This window comes from Miscanthus floridulus, chromosome 19 (assembly GCF_019320115.1).
Source record: "Miscanthus floridulus cultivar M001 chromosome 19, ASM1932011v1, whole genome shotgun sequence".
Taxonomy (NCBI): domain Eukaryota; kingdom Viridiplantae; phylum Streptophyta; class Magnoliopsida; order Poales; family Poaceae; genus Miscanthus; species Miscanthus floridulus.
Genome location: NC_089598.1, coordinates 64784599 through 64799552, shown reverse-complemented (window position 1 = coordinate 64799552; position 14954 = coordinate 64784599). Strand labels below are relative to the sequence as shown.

The window sequence follows — 14954 nt, the reverse complement described above, 5'->3', positions numbered from 1 at the left end:
GCCTCCATTTCTTCACCGAGTTGATCTGTTTCAACTCCAACTCCTTTTCAAATGTGCCAACACCACCAAGTGTACACCACCATGTGTAAGTGTATTAGCTTTTCATAAACATTTTCCAAAGGATTAGCCACTCAGCCTGCCATGCCACTCGATCCTAGCGATGATGCAAAGTTAGATCACTCGAGTGGCACTAGATGACTAATATGCAAACAAGTTTGCCCCTCTTGATAGTATGGCCATCTATCCTAAACCTGGTCATCAACTTCTCTACACACCTATGACCGGTCAAATGAAATACCCTAGGTTGTACCTTTGCCTTGCGCATTCCATTCCATCTCCTCCAATGTCGATGCAACACATGCACCAACACAATCAACAATGATATGATCCACTTCACATCATCACGTGATCATATTGGTTCATTGATCTTGACATCACTTGCTCTTCACCATTGCCTTCATCCATTGGCGCCAAGTCTTTCTCAAGCTTCACTGCCATGCAGTCCATCACTCCAAAGCCTTTGACTTGCCCTTCACGCTTGCAACCGGTCCATCAAGCCAAGTCATGTCTTGATCTTCTCCACCTTGATCACATGACTCAATGTCATGTCTCATGTGCAACATCTCTGAGCCATTTCCACCTTCATGGCATATGTTGCTCACACACATGTACCTATGGACTAATCACCTATGTATCTCATATAAACACAATTAGTCCACCTAGCTTGTCACTCAATTACCAAAACCACACAAGGCCTTTTCAATAGGTGGGTACTTGTATGGCATCTAATAGAGGAATATTGATATATAACTTTTGAATTACCTCTACAAACTTACCAAATTGCTCATCCATTTTGGCTTTTTTATTTCTACATGGAAACGGTAAGAAGGTGGTTTCATGAAAATCTTGCATCATTTCATGTGCTTGTGGCTCAACTTCTTCAACTTCATTGTCCTTCTTCTCCTCTTGTGCTGCTGCCGGTGTCTTACCTATCCTTATTGGATATGGTGGATCATAAGTAGACTTGCCACCTCTTGTGGTTATGGCGTTGACCTTTTCAAGGTTAGTGGCAAAAGGCAGAGTAGCGGCCAACTGGGCTAATTATGACTCTATCTTTTTATTATAGCTAAGTTGGTCTTTTATAGCAGAAGAAAAACTATCCATTTTTGTGTTTATGTTTTTTAAGACTTCATCATTAAAAGCAAGCTTCTTAGAAATATTCTCATTAATCTTGGTTTGTTCTAAGATCAAATCTCTCAACGATGGTTGCTTAGGTTTAGAAGAATTATAATAATTACCTAGGTATTTACCTTGGTAATTTGACCATTGTTGTTGTTGATTCCATCCTTGTTTCTGTTGTTGTGGAGCAGAGCTATTGATGACAATGTTTGCGTCTTCTTGATATTCAGGGAATTCAACCCCCAAATATTCTCCACATACGTTTTGAGAATTAAAAGGATCTTGAATGGCCTAATGATCTTTCTTGTAATTGGCTCGCTGTTCAAGCCAATTCAATAAGACATCCATCTTTGTTGACAATGCACACACCCCCTCTGGTACTTCTTTGCTCTTATTGCATGCTAGGATATTGCATTGTGACCAGCCTTGATTAGAGGCTATCTTCTCCATAAGAGTTTCAGCTTTTCCAAGGGTGAGTGACATAAATGATCCTCCAAAAGTTGCATCCAGTTGTTCATGAGCTTTCTGAGTTAATCCATGGTAAAAGTTTTGCATGAGAAACCAATCTTCCATCCCATGATAAGGACAATCTGAAATGTATTCTTGGAAATGTTTCCATGCTTCTAGAATGGTTTCTCCTTTTTGTTATTAAAAGTTGGAATTCTTTCCTCTTAAGGCATTGGTCTTGCCTATAGGGAAAAACTTTGCTAGAAAGGCCTTCAAACACTTTGCCCATGTGTTGATGTTATCCTTGTTGGTGTAGAACCACAACTTTGCCCTTTCCACTAACGAGAATGAAAATAGGCGGAGTAGTATGTGTTTACACCAAAATTTGGGAGAAGAACGCGAGAACTTGTAGGCTTCCAGAATTATGCCATTCAAGGAGTCGATGGAGTAAAGATTGATATCTGCTGGATCGAATGTGACACTGGATTGATTCTTTCCAAATGACGTCAGCAGCTAACGATGACAGGATATGATTGGCATCGAGAAGATACATGTTGGACTCTACAAAAGGGGAAGACTAGAGTCCAAGTTATCTTAAGATAGGAATATTTCCTTCATACCAAAGATTGAATTAAGTCGTACTTGAGTAGGGTTTGTCTTAGGCTCCGGGTATAAATACCAAACCCTGGCTATTATAAAAGGAACAACCAATCAATCAAATACAAGTCAATTACTTTTTTCGGCTCCGGCCACCCCTTAGGAGTAGGAGTAGAGTAGATATCGACGAGTTCTTCGGCAAGTATGGTTGCATCGATCTGGTCGACCTCCACTGCTTGTTGTAAGTACTGTCATGGTTTATACCTTTGTTCGTATGGTTGCATCGATCCGGTCGACCCCCACTGCGGCTCTAGTATAAGCTAGTTATCGACTCTTCACTAATTCAAGTATGGCCTATGTGATTCTGCCTCACACCCCACTGCTTGAATTGGATTAAGGTCAAGTTATCAGCTCTATCTTAGAGTGGCAATCTTTGGTAGATTCATTAAGTTACTGATATTGCTTATTGCTTTCATTATTCATCTAATTACAGCAATATCACTCTGCCCGATTGAGATTGATCTGGATCGGACTTATATCTTGTTTAACTCATCGTTTGCTAATCTAAAACTAATCTAATCTACATCTTAAGCGATGAGTTATGTTTTTATCGGCTGTTTTGCATCAATCTTAATCGTGCATAGCGTGCGGTTAAGGCATGTTCGATCTTGAGTAGATCTATCGATTAGCGAGAACCGTTCCATGGCCCGTCATCATGGCCTATGGGATTCTGCCTCTCACCCCACTGTTGACACCATAGAGTGGGGATCGTTGGTTGGTAGACCCGTTCCTGAGGAGGCATGACCTTAACTGTGCGCTATGCCTAAATCGGCTATTTAGCTGATATCGAATGCTTTCACGAATAGTTCACATCATGAGATGGTTGAAGTAGAGTTAAGTTGAAAGATGTGTTAGCCCCATGATCTTGTTATTGTGTTATAGCCTTCATGATTCTGCCTCATGCCCCACTGATATTAGTAATGAATTAGGGTCGTCGAGTCTATTGTTGTTTCTATGGCCTGCATGATTCTGCCTCATGCCCCACTGGTCATGGCGATAGATGAGATCTAACATGTTCATTAGATTTATCTTTATTAAATGATTAAGTGATGTTGAATTGTTTCTTTATATAAAAAGGAGTTCGGTTACTCGTAATCATTGGCTCAGCATGGACCGATCATCATTGATATCTTATTGCCATTGATTAATATTCGTTTAAATGATGTTTATCCTGAATGATAACTGATTCTCTTCACGTGACCCCATGAGCTCTAACTGACTTATTCTCATGAATATACTGGAATCGGCTATTTAGCCGATTTCCTTTCATATCGGCTCTCATAGCCATACATTCAGGACTGTTTGGTAGCACCGACAAGTTCTGCCCTTAATTACTAATGAACTCTCTCTCCTTGTCAATTGTAGGGTCTAATTGACTGGCATGCCTTAGGAGGATTGCGCAGGATCGTCCACCCCTGCGCTGAAGCTAGGCAGATCTGCTCTATCGAGCGGACCCTTCCGGCTTGCTGCGTGTGTCCTCGGCACGGGACATGTCGACACACATTTCTGGCACGCTCGGTGGGACACCACAATCATCATGGTGGTTCACAACAATGATAGCATCCTTATGGTACATTATGAAGACCTGCCTGATGAAGATAGGGATACCATCAACAAAGCTATGGAAGAATTTCAGAAGAAGTGTTTGTTGTCCTACACCAAAACACGTGACGGCACAATTATTCAGAAATTTCCACTACCAAGAGTTCTACTACATGGGCAGACAGATACGGTCGAAGCTGAAGATAGGTGTTTCTTTACGGAAGCCATAGACAAATCTGTTCGTGATGCCATATCAAGCCACAATGAAGCTTTCATTGACGCATTTCACAACGCCATGAAAGAGTCGATTCATGGAATTCCAGTTGATCAGGTTGGATCGACTTGTTATAATATTCCTAGATCCTGTTGACCCTAAGGGACCAATCAAGTCGATACCAGTCATCAAGAAGCAGCACCAACTAGGTAATGGTGGTGTCTAGACACTTCAAGGTTCATCTGAACAAACTTCGGGTACTGCTACAAATCAGATACAGTACTAATCCTTGGACCAGTCAGTACAGCATGTGTAGTAGCCTAGCTGGGGCAAAGTCAAAACTAGATGATCAATTTTGGCACATCAGGCCACATACCATCAGTTGGCTCAGAAGACTAGCACCATCCGTTCAGAGGATCCATAGAGATATAGATCCTTATGTCTATAATTAGAGACTTCAAGCAGCAAGCTAGCAAAGGACCCAACAGATTGAGATTCCATAAGGCTATCATTATGGCATGGATTATAACACCCTCCACATGATACCAAATCGAAGATATCAAGGCACACGGGATTTCAATCCACAGATGGGTCAGCAAGTATCGAGAAATCCAAACCCGTAGGCTGACGAGTTGCTACTCAAGGTGACCGAGATGATGAAGAATTAGTTCGGTCTAAAGCCAAAAGGAATGACCTTTTCATACAAACGTCCATATCCAGAATGGTACGATTTGGTCACCCTTCCTATAAATTATAGGCTCCTAGAATTCACCAAGTTCACTAGTCAAGATGGTACAAGCACAATAGAACATGTCAGTTGGTATCTTACATAATTGGGTGAAGCATCAGTTGAGGATGCCCATCGAGTTCATTTCTTCTCCATATCCCTGTCAGGGCCAGCCTTCACTTGGTTCTCATCATTACCAGTCAACTCCATTGCCAATTGGGCCGACCTGGAGAAGAAGTTTCATACATATTTTTACACTGAGACTAGAGAGAAGAAAATAACCGATTTGACAACCATGAGACAGAGGACTAATGAATCAAGCACTGAATTTCTTTAGAGATTCCAAGAGACTAAGAATCTATGTTTCTCGTTGAACTTGGCCGATGATCAACTAGTTGCTTTAGCCGTCTAAGGAATGCTGCTGATGTGGAAAGAGAAACTGCTGGGACAAGAATTTGACAACTTGGGTCAATTGGCTCAACGAGAGGCAACACTTAATAGCCAATTCCAGAGCATACGCAGAGATACCCGATTCTAGAAGAGTACCTCAGTGGCCGAAGCTTACAATCCATATTCAGTCGATGATGGCTATGAAGATGAAGAAGAAGAGGTTGTTGCAGCTGAATGGAATTAGGGGCAAGAAGACAATGATGGTGTCCAATCCTTGGAGAAGAGTAGTTGAGGAGAGTTATGACTTCGATGTTACCAAATCAGGACAAGCTCTTCGATTTCTTGCTTGAGAAGGGGCAGATCAAGTTGCCCGATGGTCATGTCATGTTGCCCCCTGATTAGTTGAAAAATAAGAAGTTCTGCAAATTTCATAACGCTACTTCTCATTCCACTAATGAATGCAGAATCTTTAGGCAGCATATACAGAGAGCTATTTAGCAAGGGAGGCTCAAATTCGATACACCTCAGAAGATGAAAGTCGATGATAATCCTTTCCTAGGAGATCAGAACATGATTGATGCTGGGCTATTCAAAGGAAAAACCGAGGTCCTAGCATCGACCAAATAAAGAGAAGCTAGGACAGTCGATCCTAAAATACAAATATTAGCTGATGAGTACAGAGAGATTAGAAGACATCGTGCCGAACAAAAGAGCCCATACGAGCAGAGGAAGACGTCAAAAGCAGAGACATCAAAGCTATGGGTCACATCTCGGATTCTGTTGAATAAATGGCAGTGGCAGAAGGAAAAGGATTATCAACATGTTGGTTAAAAGATCAAGCATACCTAGCATCATTTAGAAGAAGAGAAGTATGAAAGGGAACAAGCTAATTACATTGGAATTGTCCCTTCTTTAGGCATTGCTAGAATGAAGGTTTGAAGTTGCCTACTAGACACGACTAGTCCTAGAATGTAGCAATCAATATCGGGAGTATAGGCAATCTTCAAACCAACCACTGGTCTATCAAGTCTCAAGATGCATATCATCATAACAACATGGATCGACGCTTAAAAAATGAAAGTGTTCATGATCAGTTGGGAAAAAGAGTCATTGGACAGGACTAGGCTAATCATGAAGAGGAAGGCACTGAAAGAAGATACACTTGGTAGGTAGGCCAGTGGTGCTTAGGAGATTTGATGAGAAGCCAAAAGAGGAGGGTGCAGCGCCTAAGGAATAGAGAGATGGAATAGGCTCAGGCACTCGGTAAAATCAAGTATGGCGTACCAAGCAGATAGCTGATGAGAGGCAACCATCGGCTAATATCCAAATGGCTTTTCTATTACCATCAGAATTTAGAGCTCCGGCAGATCAGGAAGTTTATTCAGAATTCAATAAGTCAATGTATGAAGAGATGGTTGCCAAGTTAATAGTTGTGTAGCAAGCAATATTTGATAAGCCAGTCAAGCATCAACACTTAAAGGCTTTATATATGAAAGGTTTTGTTGATGGGAAGCCAATGAACAAGATGTTGGTGGACGGAGGTGCTTCTATCAATCTTATGCCATACACCACTTTCCGTAAGCTTGGCAGGGGACCAGGAGATTTGCTTGAGACTAACATGATGCTTAGAGACTTTGGAGGAAATACATCCAAGACACGGGGGGCAATAAACGTTGAACTAACAATCGGGAGTAAAACTCTGCTCACCACGTTCTTTGTCATTGATGGGAAAGGATCATATAGTTTACTCCTCGGTCATGATTGGATTCATGTGAATTGCTTGCATATCAGTCGACCATGCATCAGTGTTTGATTCAATGGCATGGAGATGATGTTCGAATTGGTTCGTGCTGATGAGTCCATAAGCATCGCAACAACTGATCCAGTCCTTTTGGGAACTAGGAGATTTCGAGTGTTTTCTGGCAAGTCATGGGAAGGAGGCTTCATTAAGATCAGCAATGAAAGTCCAACAGCCTGATGCAAGCTGATCGGCTCTAAGAGTTTATTTTAGTAAAAAAGGTTACGGCTTCATATCAGGCCATTGGAATAAAGGAAAACAAGTATTAGTTATAAGGTTTAGGCCGATGTATGAATGCTAGATAAGGTGGTGAATTCAGAGTTAATGGATTTGAAGAAGTTATGTTTCACTTAACAAGATGTTTCGACCTGGGTTGATTGCTCGTTCGACATTTGATGTGAAAGTTTCTATGGTACGTTATCCTGACACCCAGGCAACATTCGATAGCCGATTCATTCTCGGCTCTAATAGCCGATACCAAGAGGGTAACGCCTCTAATGCAAAAAGTAAACATCTTCAAAGATAGTAATAGCCAATACGATATGTATCGCCTATAGAGCAAAAAACAAAAAGAGCAAGAAACATTCACAGTCATATATGAAGGCATTGCATTGAAGCACAATCATAAAAGAACAGGAGTCTTCATTCTTTGATTTATCCTAAATACAAACTAATCGAAGACCTTGTTCACCACATCTTGGATGGAAGTTATGTCCACTATGGACTCCGCTGCCATGATGAACTCTTCGAGCAAATCTTCATGTTCTTCAGGGCCATCGCCCATTGGGAAACCGGTTTCCATGGCATGGAGCTTGTGCCCGGTCTGAACTTGTGCCGCGGTCAGTGCCACCATAGCGCCATGACAAAAGCCATGTAGGGCAATCTCCTAAACATGGGCTAGAATGTTGTGGAGGCGAGAATCGATGAGGGAGCCGCGGGCATTGACGGCATCCACAGCCACATTTGCCGCAAGTTAGAGAGACTCCAACTACATCGTTAAGGCTAATGATCATAGAAATGGGGGAACTATCAAGAAAAAGGTTGTTGAAATCAGAATAAAGATATCCCTGAAGCCAGTCTTACCTATCACTGCAGCGTCGGACTCAACCAGCCGCGCTCGAACAGCGCTGGCCTCCTCTTCGGCTGAATGAGGAGCGGCCTAAGAAGCCCCAAGATGAATCTTGAGCTTATCGTTCTCTCGGGTTGCCTCAGAGTAGCAGTTTTGGACCTCCCTCCACTCTTGGAGAAAGTGCCAGGCATCGTCGCCATTATACGAATCGGAGGAATCCGACGATGAGGCTGGCGCGGAAGAAACAACATCAGAGGATTCGCTAGCACTAGGAAGAGGACGAAGTCTGTCGTTCACAACAAACCAAGAAACAAAAGTTCATCCCTATGAACAGAAAGTTACGGATTGTCGCCATAAGCAGGAGACATCAATCTCACCTCATGCGTCAGAGGCGCTGGCTCACCGGCATGTTCTCCTCCAGGGTCTTCCCCGCCGCATGCTTGCCATGGTTATCCTCGCCGGCCATGGAATCAATTGGATCTACAAGAAGGGGAGAAAACTACTACAGGGGTTTGAAGGCGGAGAAGTGCAAAGGAATAGGAGCAGTTGCAAGTATGGATGTGATTCGAGGCTAGAGCCTTCGGCCTGTATTTGAAGTCGCAAAGCAAAGAGATGGACGCCTCGGAAAGTGCAAAGGGTAACCATAATTAATAGAAGGCGAAGCACCACTTCGCTAATACCTAAGAAAATGCGGCATTGGGCAGTTAAAGGCAGAAGATCAAGGGGTTCTCTTAAGCCACATTTTTTGGATCAACTGGATCACAAGTCTGAAATCAGCCATTTTCAATCGGCTCTTCAGCTGAAAAGAGAAGATACAACGAGAGAAGTGTGGTTATCGTGCACAAGACATGTATGTCAACCTATAAATTACAAGCCCGAAATATCCTGAATGACTTTTAAAATTGCAAGCCAAGTTGCATCAGCGTCTGCAATCTTGTGCTCATACTCTTCGGCTATTCTAGAAGCGTTCTCAAGACTACCATGGATGGTTCTGCTCTCTTTTACTTTGGCCAATAGTTCCTATTTCTTCTAGTCTGATGGCATCGGGTATTTGGGCCAGAGTGGACCTACGACGATCTATGGCAGCCTTCACATTGTTTAGCTCCCTCTCAAGCTCTGCACACTTGACTTCTAGTTGGGATAACTCTAGATCAGTCCCGGAGGAGTTCTTCAAAGCATCGATCGACTGTGTCAGCTCTTTAACTTCTTACCTATTGGAGTCCCATCGGGCCAGCAAGGCTTCATGATTGGACAAGTTCCTTTGGATCATTTTCGCCTTCAAGGCCTGATATTCGAAAATGGGCAAATACGACAAGACCTTGGAGAGAGCTAGAGATAGATCACCCTTAATGGTCAAGAAGACTCTCTATATTAATTCAGTGTCTTGGACCAAATCAACTATGTTCTTCTCAAATATGGGTAGTATATCTTTCAGTCAATTTCTAGTCTCCTCTGACAAAGGTTCAGCAGAGGAAGTGGCTGATGATCTGATTTCGTCTTCATCAAATATTCCTCAAGATTGAAAGAACAACTCTAGGCCAGAGGATCAAGTGCCTATATATAGGGGAAATCTTAATAAGAGGTTTGAATCGGCTTATCGCAAAAAGGAATGGTGAAAAGGTACAGTACCTTCTCTATAATAGCCTCTATCAGAAGAGGGGGAGCAGCTGATGATACACCAATAGCATCTGGCTGAATCAGGCTCTAGACGTCCGGCGCTAATATCTGCAATGGCAAAGAGGGACTGTAATTCATGTTTATGGCAGAGGGATAGACCAAGCATATGATCTCCTCACCATCAGGCGTATGCCGAATTGGGGAATCGGCAGTATCAGTATCAACAATGGGGTTGTTCCCAGCATCAATGGGATCGTTGTCAATAGGCGAACTGCCAGGCCCCTGCTCTTTCACGGGTATTTCCTCAGAAGATGTCTAGCATGACAAATGATCAAATAAAGGTTGGAAAGCTGAGTGAATCAAGAAGTCAAAGGAAAATACCCCAATAGGTATCAAGGATAAAACTCACATTTTCTACCGTTGTGAAAGCATCAGTCGCCTCCACTGAAATCGGCTTCTCCTGAGAGGAAGGTTTGGTTGATGATGGATCAAGTACTTGAGATAACTGTCCTGCACCCAAAGCAGACTGAGACGCAATGCTCAATAACTATGAGAAAATGGGATCAAAAAATTGAACATCAGTTTGAGGAAAGTGTGAAGCGTTCACCTAAGCAGCCGATGGTCTTGTCCTATGGAGCCTTTTCCAGTAGTGGCTTTTTGAGTTGCCCCTGAAGCCACTTTGCGCTTTGGAGATTAGCATGTAATGATCATGGGAGCAACATGGGTTCTCATAAGCTTCTTCAAGGAAGGTGCGGTTGATCCCATCCTTGAAACTAGGCATGACGGCTGGTAATGTATAGGACGCCCTCTCCTATCCCGGCTTGGAGGATCGAATTCAATGTCCTAAAAGGGTCGGTCAGAATAGTTGGAAAGAATATTCAACAAGTGATCTCTCTAAAAAGAGAATGAAGGGATTGCCTCACTATCAGAAGCAAATTCCCCATTCAGAGCTATGCACAGAGGGTGGACCGGCCCATAGAAAAGATGGGAATGCCATTCTTGCCACCAGGAGTTGAAGAGGTTAGGAAGAAAAGCTAGCCCTGACCCTAGTCAGTGCAAAGAAAAGGACGGAAGGTCTGATCCCAATTGGAAGACTCTGGAAGCTTCTAGCACATCATTGATATCTTCCCTCGGCTTCAAGATGTTCTTGAAAAACAGACAAGGAGGAAGTTGACCAAGACCAAACTGACAGGCCACAAACAAAGGGTTGTAGAACTCATAGGTTGGAGGATTGCCTGGGATAGAGGAGCCTTTAATCATTTTGCCATGATCGTGGCGAAATTCGGCTGGGAGAACACAGGGTTTAATAAAAGAATTGAAGATCGTAGCCACTATCTCGTCCGAACAGCTGGATTCAAATCAGAATCTGAAAGGAAAAGTTAGTTCATCCTCCTCATTATAAGGTAGCCAAGTTAGGACGGCCACATCAAACCCTCTGTAAAATCTTTTGAAGAGGTGGCCCACACCGAAGTCGATTATTATGGTTGATGTAGCCTCACCATAGTTCGTGCACCACCAGGTTCTTCCTTCTTTGCCTTTATATTCCTCACCAAAATTAGAGGAAGGAAAGCTTAGGTCTCTGAGGTCAGGCTTTACAATTTTGTGCATATACAAATTGAGCCACAATTGTATCAGCCACCAAGGACCGCTGATAGTCTGCATCGGTTCATTCTTCAGCAATTGGGCAGCCACCTAGTATATCAACTGATAAGCAGGTCCTAACAGATATTTTCCAAGAGGCATATCTTTGCCTAATGCTAGGTGCTCTGCCATGAGTTTGTGATTATAGGTCGGACCACAAGATGACCCGCAAAAAATGAATCTTTCCAACCACATGTTCAGAAAGGCCACATATTCCCTTTCACTAACGACTGGTCCATCTTCAGTATGATTTAGAATGTAACTTGCCCATCTAGTACAGTTTGCTATCTTGGCCAATCTCTTGGGACCGGCACTCAAATACTCATAAGGTTGCACTAATCTAGTGACCCTAAGGCCGGTCAACATGTATACGTCGCCCAAAGTGATGGTCATTGGGCCTGTGACCAAAAATGAAAGCATTCAGGGCATTAGACCAGAAATAAGAGGCAGAGATCAAGAGTGAATCATTCCTCTCCATTTCAGATAGTGAAAGTGTCAAGCAGTGGTTCAAATCATAAAGCTCCCAATCTCTGCCCTTTTTCGTAGATACCCTACGAAACCAATCTCTCCATCCCTTAGGCTGCGTTAGGCCAATTTGTGAAGGAAGTTTTGTTCCTAGGAGGATAAATCCACTACAGACTGTTTAAAAGGGATCTGATTGGTTTCTTAGGCAGATGAAATTAGATGGGTCAGAATCACCCATAGGCCTAAGAAAATAAGCATTAGGGACAGCTAGCTGATGAAATCAAGATCTCAGTTCCTCATTTCCTAGAAATCGGTTAAAATAAATTCAAGAAGATGGAAGATATGGGATAGCGGCCGATACTTGGAAAATGGAAACTTGGAAGACATACCTCAGGGACATGGTCGATAGTCGCCATCATGGTCAAAAATTGGTTTGGATCTAGCAAGGATCGCTTGGGCGACAGCTTGTTGGAACAGATGATCTTCTAGGGTTTGGGGCCTCGGCGATGACAGCATCGGCTGTTGGAAGTTGGCTTGAGAAAGAAGAAGAAAGCAGGCAGGCCATGTGAATTGCAAAAGATACTATTGGGTTGTTATATAGAACTTAGACCAAGGAGTCAGGAGTCACGCATATATCTCGGATAGTGCAGTTACGGCGTGGTAAACCAGTGAACTAGAATTTCAGGATAAAACTATTTTATCCCAAAATTGGGGGGCATGTGTTTACACCAAAATTTGACAGAAAAATGCGGGAACTCGTAGGCTTCCAGAATTATGCCAAGCAAGGAGTCAATGGAGTAAAGATTGATATTTGCTGGATTGAATGTGACACTAGATTGATTCTTTCCGAATGACGTCAGCAGATAACGATGACAAGATATGATTGGCATCGAGAAGATACATGTCGGACTCTACAAAAGGGGAAAGATTAGAGTCCAAGTTATCTTAAGATAGGAATATTTCTTTCATACCAAAGATTGTATTAAGTCATACTCGAGTAGGGTTCGTCTTAGGCTCCGGGTATAAATACCAAACCCCAGCTATTGTAAAAGGAACAACCAATCAATCAAATACAAGTCAATTACTTTTTTTCGGCTTCGGCCACCTCTTAGGAGTAGGAGTAGGAGTAGAGTAGATCTCGGCGAGTTCTTCGGCAAGTACGGCTGCATCGATCCAGTCGACCTCCACTGCTTGTTGTAAGTACCATCATGGTTTATACCTTTGTTCGTATGGCTGCATCGATCCGGTCGACCCCCACTGCGGCTCTAGTATAAGCTAGTTATCGACTCTTGCCTAATTCAAGGTCAAGTTATCGGCTCTATCTTAGAGTGGCAGTCTTTGGTAGATTCATTAAGTTATCGATATTGCTTATTGCTTTCATTGTTCATCTAATTACAGCAATATCACGCTGCCCGATTGAGATTGATCTGGATCAGCCTTATATCTTGTTTAACTCATCATTTGCTAATCTAAAACTGATCTAATCTACATCTTAAGCAATGAGTTATGTTTTTATCGGCTGTTTTGCGTCAATCTTAATCGTGCATAGCGTGCGGTTAAGGCATGTTCGATCTTGAGTAGATCTATCGGTTAGCGAGAACCGTTCCATGGACCGTCATCATGGCATGTGGGATTCTACCTCTCACCCCACTATTGACACCATAGAGTGGGGATCGTTGGTTGGTAGACCTGTTCCTAAGGAGGCATGACCTTAACTGTGCGCTATGCCTAAATCGGCTATTTAGCTGATATCGAATGCTTTCACAAATAGTTCACATCATGAGATCATTGAACTAGAGTTAAGTTGAAAGATGTGTTAGCCCCATGATTTTGTTATTCTGTTATGGCCTGCATGATTCTGCCTCATGCCCCACTGATATTAGTAATGAGTTAGGGTCGTCAAGTCTATTGTTGTTTCTACGGCCAGCATGATTCTGCCTCATGCCCCACCGGTCATGGTGATAGATAAGATCTAACATGTTCATTAGATTTATCTTTATTAAATGATTAAGTGATGTTGAATTGTTTCTTTATAAAAAAAGGAGTTCGGTTACTCGTAATCATTGGCTCAGCATGGACCGATCATCATTGATATCTTATTGCCATTGATTAATATTCGTTTAATTGATGTTTATCCTGAATGATAACCGATTCTCTTCACGTGACCCCATGAGCTCTAACTGACTTATTCTCATGAATATACTAGAATCGGCTATTTAGCCAATTTCCTTTCATATCGGCTCTTACAGCCGTATATTCGAGACTATCTGGTAACACCAGCAAGTTCCGCCCTTAATTACTGATGAACTCTCTCTCCTTGTCAATTGCAGGGTCAAATTGACTGGCATGCCTTGGGAGGATTGCGCAGGATCAACCACCCCTACGCTGAAGCTAGGCGGATCTACTCCATCGGGTGGACCCTTCCGGCTTGCTGCATGTGTCCTCGGCATGAGACAAAATTCTATGTCGACAGTATGATGTCTTGAGCGACATCCTTGATGACAATTGTGCTGCTTATCTCTAGGTAATTTGGAAGATGAGCACTAGCATCTTCATGTGCCTTTCTGCTGAATGGAGTAGCTTGTACCATGTTGATGAGGCTTGGCTTGAGTTCGAACTCAAGATTATTGGTTTTGAGTGTTGGTCTAGTGCAGATGTTCTCAGTGTTTGGAGCAGAGAATTCACTGAAGTCTTGTCATCCATAGCTTCATAAAACTGGTATTGAGCTTCCCCTTGATTGCTTTGATTATGATTGATGGAACTTGTTGATGAATCAGAACTAATCCTGCAACACCCTATATAAGATATGAATAAAGACAAACAAGGGTAAGCCTGCTAAAGCAGAGGTGCTAGTTATGATTTCATAGTTAAGTATTTATTTGATCAATTATTTTTAGCAATGTGCCCCTCCCCAACAATGGCTGCCATAAATGCTTATTGACATTGCTTAGCATCACTTCTTTACTAAGTTGTCATCCCTAGCAATGATGCTAGAAATGCATTGTTGGTAATTATTAAGAACACTTGTAAATATATATGTTAAGTATCCGCAAGCGCACAAGATAATATACCATTGTAGCATTTCACCCAGGAGTATAACAGCTATCGTTATTTATATTTTATCTATAGAGAGGAGCGATGGGGTTGGCATAGAGATATTGTCAAATATATATACTTATGACAAGATCATTAACTCTCATGCTATAGC

At 42.4% G+C, this 14954-nt stretch overlaps 1 non-coding gene across 1 annotated transcript; it reads left to right on the top strand.

Moving 5' to 3' along the window:
* Positions 1 to 1750: 1750 nt before the first annotated feature.
* On the top strand, positions 1751 to 1857 carry LOC136530001 (small nucleolar RNA R71). The gene has a single exon (XR_010777512.1). It is a non-coding gene; the product is annotated as a small nucleolar RNA R71 (small nucleolar RNA).
* Positions 1858 to 14954: the final 13097 nt, after the last annotated feature.